Source organism: Sturnira hondurensis, unplaced genomic scaffold (genome assembly GCF_014824575.4).
Source record: "Sturnira hondurensis isolate 20B ecotype Veracruz unplaced genomic scaffold, ASM1482457v3 Scaffold0025395, whole genome shotgun sequence".
NCBI classification, from domain to species: domain Eukaryota; kingdom Metazoa; phylum Chordata; class Mammalia; order Chiroptera; family Phyllostomidae; genus Sturnira; species Sturnira hondurensis.
Window position 1 is genome coordinate 878,812 of NW_028098026.1, and position 8,962 is coordinate 887,773.

General features: G+C 40.3%; 1 pseudogene; it reads right to left on the reverse strand.

The window, feature by feature from the left end:
- Positions 1–3,212: 3,212 nt before the first annotated feature.
- Positions 3,213–3,814, reverse strand: LOC118982565 (translationally-controlled tumor protein-like; annotated as a pseudogene).
- Positions 3,815–8,962: the final 5,148 nt, after the last annotated feature.

Genomic DNA, 8,962 nt, shown 5'->3' on the forward strand with positions numbered 1-8,962 from the left:
CACTGTGGCTAGGACTTCCGAGACTATGTTGAATAGCAGTGGTGAAAGTGGATATTCTTGTCTTGTTCCTGATCTTACTGGGAGTATGATATCGGCTGCAGGCCTTTCATATATGGCCTTTATTATGTTGAGGAATTCTCCCTCTATTCCCACTTTGCTGAGTGTTTTTATCATAAATGAGTGTTGTATCATATCAAATGCTTTTTCCACATCTATTGATATGATCATATAATTTTTGTCTTTGTTTTTGTTTATATGATGTATTGCGTTTATTGGTTTGTGAATATTGTACTATCCTTGCATCCCTGGGATGAATCCTGTTTGGTCATGGTGTATGATCTTTTTGCTGTATTGCTGGATGTGGTTTGCCAATATTTTGTTAAGGATTTTAGCATCTATGTTCACCAGCAATACTGGCCTGAAGTTTTTTTTCTTTGTTATGTCTGTATCTGGTTTTGGAGTTAGGATGACGCTGGCTTCATAAAAAGAGTTTGGGAGTCTTCCATCTTCTCGGATTTTTTTTTTTGGAATAGTCTGTGAAGGATAGAGATTAGCTTTTTCTTAAATGCTTTGTAGAATTCTCCTGTGAAACCAACCAGTCCAGGGCTTTTGTGTGTTGAGAGTTTTTTAATTACTGCTTCAATTTCATCTACTGTTATTGGTCTGTTCAGGCTTCCTGCTTCTTCTTCATTGAGTTTCAGAAGATTATATTTTTCTAGAAATTTGAGCATTTCACCTAGGTTTTCAAATTTCTTGGCATATAGTTCTTTGTTTTAATTTCTTACAATCCTTTGTATTTCTGTGGTATCAGTTGTCATCTCTCCTCTTTCAGTCCTATTGTGTTTATTCGGGTTCTCTCTCTTTTGTTCTTAATGAGCCTGCTTAAAGGCTTGTCAATTTTATCTTTTCAAAGAACCAGCTCCTGGATTTATTGATGCTTAGAATTGTGCTTTTAGTCTTTATCTCATTTAATTCTGCTCTAATCTTGATTATTTTCTTTCTTCTACTTGCTCTGGAATGTCTTTGTTGTTGTTCTTTGAGTTCTTGTTGGTGTAGGGTTAGGTTGTTTATTTCAAATGTTTCCAGGGTTTTTGTTTTTGTTTTTGTTTTTTTAGGCAGGCTTGTATTGCTATGAACTTCTCTGTCAGGACTGCCTTTGCTGTGTACCATAAGTTTTGGGTTGTTGTGAGTTCATTTTCATTTGTTTCCAGAAACTTTTAAATTTCTTCCTTGATCTCATTCTTAACCCATTCATTGTTTAATAGCATGCTATTCAATCTCCATGAGTTTGAGTGTTTGGGGTTTTTATTTCCTTGATGTTAGTTTCTGGTTTCAGTCCCTTGTGGTCAGAGAAAATGCTTGATATGGTTTCAATTTCCTTGAATTTGTTGAAGCTTGTTTTGTGTCCTATCATGTTGTCTGTCTTTGAAAATGTTCCATGTGCATTTGAAAATAATTTGTATTCTGCTTCTTTGGGATGAAAGGCTTTTTATATATCAGTTAAGTTCACTTGATCTAGGTGGATCTAGGCTTGGTGGAGGTGTATTTTTTAGACTACTCGTGTTTGGGAAGCTCTTTATTTGGTCTTCCATCTTGATTGAGAGCCTTGCTGGGTAAAGTAGCCTTGGTTGTAGGCCTCTGGTTCTTATTACTAGGAATATTTCTTGCCGTTCACTTCTGGCTTGGTGAGTTTCCATTGAGAAGTCAGCTGCTAGCTTTATCAAGGCTCCCTTGTATGTTACTTCCTGTTTCCCCCTTGCTGCCTTTAAGATTCTGTCTTTGTCTTGGAATTTTGCCATTTTAATTATGATGTGTCTTGAAGTGGGTCTCTTTGGGTTTCTCTTGACTGGGACTCTGTGTTTCCTGAATTTGTGCGACTTTTTCTCCCATCAAATTAGGGAAATTTTCCATCATTACTTTTTCAAACAGGTTTTCTATCCCTTGCTCCTCTTCTTCTCCTTCTGGTATCCCTATTATACAGATATTATTACATTTCATCTTGTCCTGCATTTCCCTTAATGCCTCTTTGTTCTCTCTGAGCCTCTTTTCTTTTTCTTGCTCTCTCTGAGTGTTTTTTCTACCTTGTCCTCCAGCTCACTGATCAATACTTTGCTTCATCTAACCCGCTCTTGATTCCTTCTACTGTGTTCTTCAGTTCAGAAATTGTATTCTTCATTTTCTCTTGGCCTTTGTTGATAGTTTCTATTTTCTTTTTTATGTTGATATAGTTTGCAGTGAGTTCATTGTAGTTTCCCCATAGTTTTTGGTAAATCTCTGTGAGTTCATTGAACTTCCTGATAACCACTGCTTTGAACTCAATATCTGATAGCTGACTTGCCTTTATTTCATTTAGCATTCTTTCTGAGGCTTCCTCCTTTTCTTCCATTTGGGGATTGTTTCTTTGTCTTCCCATTGTTTGTGAGACTCTTCTTTTTAGCCTCTGCTTCTTAAATTGATCTCTTCTGACTCCCTGGGTTCCTGGTGTGAACTTCTATGGTAGAAGACCTGTGGGATTCAGTAGTGCAGTCTCGACCTCCTGAGCTCACTGGTCTTGGGCTGTCGTTTATGTTGGCTCTCTGTATGTCTTTGGGTTTTGATTATTGTTGGGATTTCCTCTGGTGGGTCCTTCCCTCCAGCTGTTTAACTGAGGGTCACTCCACCCACCACATCTTGTATTATGTTGTGCAGGTATGGAAAGGTTGTGTAGAAGCTGATTCTTCTGTGTATACAAGGTTTTGAGGCTTCTCTCTCACGCTTGTTCAGTTGTTTGTTTTGGATAATTTCTCCACCATTTAGTTGTATTTCTAGATCAGTCCTAAATTGAGGAGAGTGTGGCTTCCATTCCCTCCTTCACCTCCTTCTGTTGTTATCTGTTGGTGGTTCTTTTATTGGTGAATTTCCTCTTCCAGGATGTATACTGGTGCTCACAGCTCCTACTGTCTGATTTTTCAATGTCCTCTACAATTATTGGTCCCCAATTTATATATATGCTGGGATACTGTTGGCTGTTCACTCTGTTCCTCAGAAGATCAGCTAGGTGTTTCACCCATGCACAAGGGAAAGTGGACTCTGCTCCCACATATCTCGCCGCCATCTTCCAATTATCCATTTTTCTTAAAGCAATGCCTCTATTAAATATAAATCAAGGTCAAAATAGATGAAAAGGTCAAGATAACACCAGTCTCATTTGTCCTAGTCCCGGTGTTTGGATGAAAAGCAGCAGCCAGTTATGATGACAGGTGATAGGTCCAAACTGCCAAGTTTGTTAACATTTTTCCATTTCTAAACCATCCTTAGAGAAAATCATATATGGGGTCACATCATCTTCATGGTAGTCCAGCAGAGCAACCATGCCATCTGGGTTCATGTTTTCACCAATAAAGAACTGGTAGTTTTTAATATTAGCAAAGATGTACTTGATTTGTTGGTTTGTTCTGCAGTCCCTGTCATAAATGGCTTTTTATTCTATCTGGTCTCTCTTCAAGTTTCCCTTTGATTGGTTTCATGTAATCTTTGATGTGCTTCTTATAGGCCTTTTTTGTGAAGCTGGTTTCCTGCAAATGATGGTTCATGACAATATCAACACCAGTGATTACCATGCTTTCAGTTTCTTCACCCTCCGGGCCTTCAGCAGAGGAATTTCCACCAATAAGCGAGTCATCAATGTTACCTTCTATCCTACTGACCATCTTTTCCTCCACCTCCAAACACAGACCATCTGCGACCTCTGGATCTTGTAGATATCAGAGAACATCTCATCAAGACTGATGAGGTCCTGGTAGATGATCATGATGGCTGCTGGAAGAAAACAACCACCTCATTGGCTGAATGACAGCCCCACTAGCAAGTGTAGGGCAGACTGAGTGGGCACTCTAGGGTAGAGAGTAGTGGGGGTGGGGAGTGAATTCTTTTTTTAAAAAATTTTTTATTTATTTTTACATAGGGGGGAAAAGAGGGAGGAAGAGAAGGGGATAAACATCAATGTGCAGTTGCCTCTTGCATGCCCCCTACTGGGGAACTGGCCCACCACCCAATGCCCTGACTGGGAATTGAACCAGAGACCTCTTGGTTTGCAGGCCAGTGCTCAGTCTACTGAGCCACACCAGCCAGGGATGAACTCTTTTTTCTTCTTGCTGTTTTGGCCGAATGCTTATTTCTTTCTTATGTTTCAAATAGTTGGTGTGAATTCAGGCTTGATCCCCTCCACTGTTGACTTCCTGTAAATTTTTCTTTATTTCACTTAGTGTAACTTTCCTTTCTTCCTGGGTCTTTTTTATTTTGTTGCCAAACTCAGTGAGTTCTTTGAGCACCCTGGCCACCAGTATTTTGAACTCTGCATATGATATGTGAGTTATCTCTGTTTTGTTTAGTTCTTTTTCCATTTTTTCCCTGTTCTTTCATTTGGACCGTATTTCTTTGACTCCTCAGTTTGCCACTGTAGGGTAAGTGGAAGCAGTCTTACTTCCTCACCCAGATGCCTGGGTAACTAAAGGAAACAGTGTTCCCATAGCCTTGGAATGGTCTGATAAATAGTGTTCTCATAGCCTTGAGACTGAGTCCGATAAACTGTTCCCATAACACGAAGTAGGCTCGCATGCACAGAATTATTCTGTTATAGACTTTTCTGGCTTTTTGCCAGCTTTGTTTGTTCTAGTGCTTAAAAGAAGCTAGGGAGTCCCTGCTGAGTGCCATGATAGGCGCCACACCGGGGAACAAGGGCCACAACATGTGCCATGCAGAGACATGCAAGGGGATACATGGCTTCCAGTGCGTGTGGCTCATCCACCCCAGATAAAAGCATGCCACACTCCCCAATGGCTCTGTGACTATTCTTCCACCTGTGCAAATACCATGAACCTCTCAGGCCTCGAACAGTAGCAACATAGGCAGCCTCCCTGTGTTTGTTTCTGTGTGTTAGGTAGAGTTGTTTTGACTCCCTGTCTTATTAGTGTGGCCTCTTATAGAAAAGATACCTGTAAATTGTGTGGAGTGGAGCCTTAGGTAGTCACCAGGGTGGGACAACCCACTTCACCACTTTATGGCTTTGTGTGTGTGGTGGGGGGAGGCTCAGAGGGAGGACAATGCCACTTCCTGGCTTCTGGAGGTTTGTCCTGTGCAACTGGCACCCTTCTAGCTGTTGCTCTGGTGCTGAATCCAAGAGTGGGTGGGCCTGCATGTATTTTAAGTTCTTGGGGACCCTTTAAGTGGAGTCTCCTGAAAATGTGGCAGTTTCTTCCACTGCCCCAACTCCCACTGGCTTTTATAATCAGAAGTTATGGGGATTTATCTCCCTGGCACTGGAACCCTGGGCCGTGTGTGGTCTGGCCTGGGGTTGACATCCCTTGCTTCCAAGATATCCCTTCCCATTTTTATCCACCGCACATGTATGTATGACTGCCCATTCAGCCTCTGCTTCTCCAGGCCACACTGCATCTCTGTGGCTCTCTGCCCCTTCTGCATCTCTGCCCCTCCTATCCAACTGGATGAAAGCGGCTTATTGAAATCCTTGGTTATCTGATTTCCATACAGCATGATTTTCTGATGGTTCTGGGTGTTATTTGTTCTGAGGTCTGATTGTAATTCTTTCTGTGGTTGCATGAGGAGGCAAAGCATGTTTACCTATGCCTCCATCTTGACCGGAAGTCTGAAAATATACTTTTTTAAGAAAAAAGGAAACTATGATACACATGGAATAAAAACTATTTGTTGTTCCACACAGTATCAAAGGCTGCTCATCATCACATTTGAAAATGATAATTAAATGCCATCTCAAGACACAATGTAAAGTTTTAATGATGGATAACACATAAAGAAATGTACCCATACCACAAGTGTTCAGTTAGACAAATTTTCAGAAAGTGACATCACCTTTTGAAACTAGCACCCAAGTCAAGAAACAACATTACTGGCCCTCTAGCAGCCTTGTATCCCATTGTAATCACTCTCCCTCTCTCCATGCCAAAGATGGCCACTCTCCACTTCTACTGCCACAGATTATTTTTGACTGTTTTTGACTTTAAGCCAATGAAATCATACAGAATGCTCCCTCTTGTGTCTGACTTCTTAGATTCAATATTATGTATGTGACCGAAACAAACTCATAGATACAGAGAACAAACTGATAGCTGCCAGGTGGGAAGAGGATTGGGGGGCTAGGTGAAGAGATTAAGAAATATAGAGTGGTAGTTACAGAATAGTCATGGAGATGTTAGGTACGGAGTATAGAATAGAGTCCATAATATCATAATAACTATTTGTGGTGTTAGGAGATATCAGATTTATCAGGGGATCAATTTATAAGTTATATAAATGTTTAATCACTATGTTGTACTAATATAATGTTTAAACTACTGTAATGTTGAATGTCATCTGTAGTTGAAAAATAATAATGGGCATCTGCCAAGGTAAATAAACATAATTCACAAGTCCATTTTAATTAATTAATTTACTAGATTATTACTGCATTGATGGATATTTGGGTTGTTTTAAGTTGTATGATATTACAAATATTTCAGGGGTTAGCGTACTTCCACATATGTCTGCACACCTGTCTTACCTTAGGTTTAGCCATGGAAATTTAGGGAAGTCTAGGACAGGGTTACTATTTTATACACCTGCAACAATGGCCTCTTTTGCTACCTTATTAAAAACACCTCGTCCTTTTTTCAAAAATAAAGATTTGCCCTGGCTGGTGTAGCTCAGTGGATTGAGCGCGGGCCTGCGAACCACACGATCGAGGTTCGATTCCCAGTCAGGGCACATGCCTGGGTTGCAGGCCAGTTCCCAGCAGGGGACTCACAAGAGGCAACCATACATTGATATTTCTCTCCTTCTCTCCTTCCCTTCCCCTCTAAAGATAAATAAATAAATAAAATCTTTTTAAAAAAGATTTTATTTATTTATTTATTTTAAGATTTTATTTTAAATAGGCAGGAAGGAGGGAGAAAGAAAGAGAGAGAAATATTGGTGGTAGGAGAGACACTGACTGGTTGCTTCTCGCACACCTCCAACCAGGGACCTGGCCCACAATCAGGCATGTTCCCTGACCAGGAATCAAACCAGTGACTCTTTGGTTCACAGGCTGGTGCTGAATCCACTGAGCCACACCAGCCAGGGCTTATTCAACAATATGTATGTAAATTAAGAGAAACTAGATTCTGGGCAGACAGAAACAATAGATATCTGCTACATCGATTTAGACAATGTCAAAGAGGAAGTAAGAAGTACAGAAAGAGATCCACTCACAGCCTAAAGTTCCCTTCGAGAACATTGCTCAAATGGTTTATGAGGTAGAGCAACCCAGGACCTAAGTTATGAGCATATTTGTTCCTTGGCCACAATGATTGGTCCTGGGATGGACATGAGACACTAGCTGGGAGGATGAAAGGCCCATAATTTTCCGGAACTATTGGCATAAGAGGCTCTCTGGCTACTGAGCTTGTGGAATACCAGCCTAGAATTGTAAATGGTCATTTTTGTCTACCAAATGAAGAGTCTACCTGAGAATGAAATCAACACAGAAAAACACAGGGCCAGGAAATATGGAGAAATTGACTCTTCATGGCTTTTTCAAACACTGGGTCCAGCACTGTTTGGAGATGAAAAACCCAGAGAATGTCAGCTAGAAAAGCCAATAAATTAATCTTTCCTGCAAAACCAATGTGAAAAGAAAATGTTGAAGATTTCTTCTTAGAAAAGGAAAAATGCACAATGAGAAAAATTCTACTCTTGGAAATGAAATAATTTTTAAAATATTTTATTTATTTATTAATTTTTAGAGGAGGAGGGGGAGAGAGAGAGAGAGGAAGAGGAACATCAGTGTGTGTTTGTGGTTGCTTCTCATGTCCTCTACTGGGGACTTGGCCTGCAACCGCAGCATGTGCCCTGACAGGGAACTGAACCAGCAACTCTTGATTTGTAGGCCCACGCTCAGTCCCCTGAGCTACACCAGCCAGGGAAGAAATGGAATAATTTTTTAAAAGATTCTATTTATTTATTTTTAGAGAGGGGAAGGGAGGGGAAAAGAGAGGGAGAGAAACATCAGTGTGTGGTTGACTCTCACAAACCTCCTACTGGGGACCTGGCCTGCAACCCAGGCATGTGCCCTGAGTGGGAATCAAACCAGCAACCCTTTGGTCTGCAGGCCAGCACTCATTCCACTGAGCCACACCAGCCAGAGCAGAATGGAATCACTTTTCTAAATTAAATGGAAATTATTTGATTCAAGTGCTATGGTGTAAATCTATTTTAAGTTTGTAGTGATGAAAATAATACATGGACAAGCATTTGAACAAAGAGTTTTGCTATTTATTATTTTTATTATTACTACTATTTTTATCATTATTATTCTTCACTTGACGACATTTTCTTATTGCTTTTTAGAGAGAGACGGGAAGGGAGATAGAGAAACATTAATGCAAGAGAGAAGCATCAATTGGTTGCCTTCGGTATGCACCTGGACAGGGGACCAAACCCACAACCTGATCCGGAATCAAATCCACAATTCTTCAGTTAAGGGATGACACTCCAACCGAGCCACACTGGCCAGGGCAGTTTTGATGATATTATTAATAAAGTAGGAGTGGAGACCCCCTAAAGAAAGATTTTATCTGTCCTCCATGGAAACAGATATCTCAGTTATCTTTTTCTGCTATTCAATATAAAGAGTAAAATTTATGTTCCTGTGCTGCTTTACTGTGGAGCCTGTTTATAAAGTCACCTTTATTGAAGTACTGAGGTATTGAGGTATGTACCACAAATGCGGTCATCTTAATTGTATAGTTTAATGAACTTTGACAAATCTATACACACTTGTAACTACCACCACACTTATGCTATGGAACGTCTTTTTTTTTTTTTAGATTTTATTTATTTATTTATTTTTAGAGGGGAAGGAAAGAGGGAGAGAAACATCAATGTATGGTTGCCTTTTGTGCGTCCCCTGCTGGTAGTTAGCCTGCAA